This window comes from Bos indicus, chromosome 15 (assembly GCF_029378745.1).
Source record: "Bos indicus isolate NIAB-ARS_2022 breed Sahiwal x Tharparkar chromosome 15, NIAB-ARS_B.indTharparkar_mat_pri_1.0, whole genome shotgun sequence".
Classification (NCBI taxonomy): Eukaryota; Metazoa; Chordata; class Mammalia; order Artiodactyla; family Bovidae; genus Bos; species Bos indicus.
In genome coordinates this window covers 21318431-21320551 of record NC_091774.1, presented here as the reverse complement: position 1 = coordinate 21320551, position 2121 = coordinate 21318431, and the positions used below count along the sequence as shown (strand labels likewise).

At 43.0% G+C, this 2121-nt stretch overlaps 1 non-coding gene across 1 annotated transcript; it reads left to right on the top strand.

Moving 5' to 3' along the window:
• Nucleotides 1-1324: 1324 nt before the first annotated feature.
• LOC139176201 (U6 spliceosomal RNA) lies at nt 1325-1431 on the top strand. Its single transcript, XR_011560656.1, has one exon. It is a non-coding gene; the product is annotated as a U6 spliceosomal RNA (small nuclear RNA).
• The last annotated feature ends 690 nt before the right edge of the window (nt 1432-2121 follow it).

Genomic DNA, 2121 nt, shown 5'->3' with positions numbered 1-2121 from the left:
CTTCAGTCGTGTCCGACTCTGTGCGACCCCACAGATGGCAGCCCACCAGGCTCCCCCATCCCTGGGATTCTCCAGGCAAGAACACTGGAGTGGGTTGCCATTTCCTTCTCCAATGCATGAAAGTGAAAAGTGAAAGTGAAGTCGCTCAGTCGTGTCTGACTCTTAGCGACCCATGGACTGCTGCCTACCAGGCTCCTCCATCCATGGGATTTTCCAGGCAAGAGTACTGGAGTGGGGTGCCATTGCCTTCTCCAAACTAAGGCCCCATATGGCCACAAATACATTAATTTTTTTTAAAGGTGGATGTCCCAGCTAGCGATGCAGGAGCTGTGTTTCCCCTTTGTGACCTAGCCACAGAAAACACTCACTGTCACTTCCATCACTTTATATTGGTTACAAGTGGGGGGCTCAGACTCCACCTGGTGACTGGGGAGCTACCAGTCTGTAGAAGAGCATCGAAGAGGTAAGAGGTATGGGTAAGAGGTATGGTTGCAGCCCTCTCTGGAAAGTACCATCTGTCTCATCACTCCTCTCCACCCCCGGCCTCACACTCCGTCTGTACGGATATATCACAAACTGCCTTTTCCTGCTATCTTCAGCCCCCACCACGGCTTGATTTGTTATCTTTCCACTTGTCCTTCCAGCAGCCTCATTTAGATGTCACTTCTTACAGATGTAAGTCTTTGAGAGACCCAGTGTCTACCACCTCACCTTGCTCTCCTCCGTGTTGGTCCCCTTCACTTACCCAAAAACTGGATGTGGGACAGGCACCTCTTAGGCTTGAACTCTGAGTCACTTCACCTGAGCTCAAAGCCTGGTTCTGCTGCTTGCTAATTGTGCAAACTGGAGCAGTTTGCTTAACCTCATAAAACTTTAGTTTCCACATTTATAAAATGAAGGAAATATTATATTACCTTAAGGGCTGAGGATTAAATGGAATGGTGCAAGGATATTGGCTCATAGGTGCTTTAGTAAAAACTAGATATTAGCATAATCCTGAGAACAACTGCACACGTCAAAGATTAAGAGCTAGTGTTGTAATGTAAATGTTTCCTCTCTAGATCTAAAGAGCTACATTGTTTTTAAAAATGCAGAGAAAAAGATATAAACGTCTTGAACAACATTTAATAAGAGGTATCTATTGTTTATATTTTTGTACTTCATTGTTTTAATGGATGTAATTAACATATATTCACTTTTAGGACAGCCATTCTTAGCTGCAAGTATATAGGATGTTCCAAGTATACCTCATTATTTCTCACCAAACATATGCCTTTACCCCACTAATGTGAGAGAGAACTGGTTGGTTTTAAAAGACAGAGGAGTGTTCGCTTCAGCAGCACATACACTAAAATTGGACCGATACAGAGAATATTAGCACAGCCCCCATGCAAGGATGACACACAAATTCATGAAGTGTTCCTTATTAAAAAAAAAAAAAAAAATTCCTCCCCCCCTTCCCCCCAAAAAGACACTGGACCTGGCTGGTGTCTCTCCAATGAAGGGCATCGCTCCTTCTGCTTCCACCACTGAACCAAGGGGAGCAGCAATTCAGCATTACTTCCCACACAGGACTTTTCTTCCTCTTCCTGACTTCATTAACCCTCGTGCTTGCTGCAAGGTGCAATCTCCATGTGTGGTTTGGGAGATGAATACAGGGTTCCCCAACATCGTCCTTGGATAGGAAATAAACCCTGCTGAAATGTTTGCAATGAAAGAAGCACATTCTTGGGTTGATTTGAAGGTGGTATTTTAGGTTTTTTGGGTTTTTTTTTTTTTTTTTGGTTTGTTTCTGTTTTTGTTTGACTTCTTGAGTTTTACTAACTGGCCAGGACGTTAGTATTTACACAATTTTTGTGGACGGGTTGTTTGTTTTATACATCACTATGCCAGGAAAGAAGCTTTCAGTGTTGTTTAAATGCCATATAATAAAATGGGCCAAAATTCCATCTGCATACCTGTTTCAGCCAAGTACAGGGAATAAACAGGAGTGATTAGAAAACACGATAGGGGCATAGGTATTGCCTGAGTACATGGATGGAGCCATTCAAAGAACAGAATGAGCTCTCCATGTGGGATTATTCAATCAGTGGCTTACACAATCAGAAAATTATAAGAAAG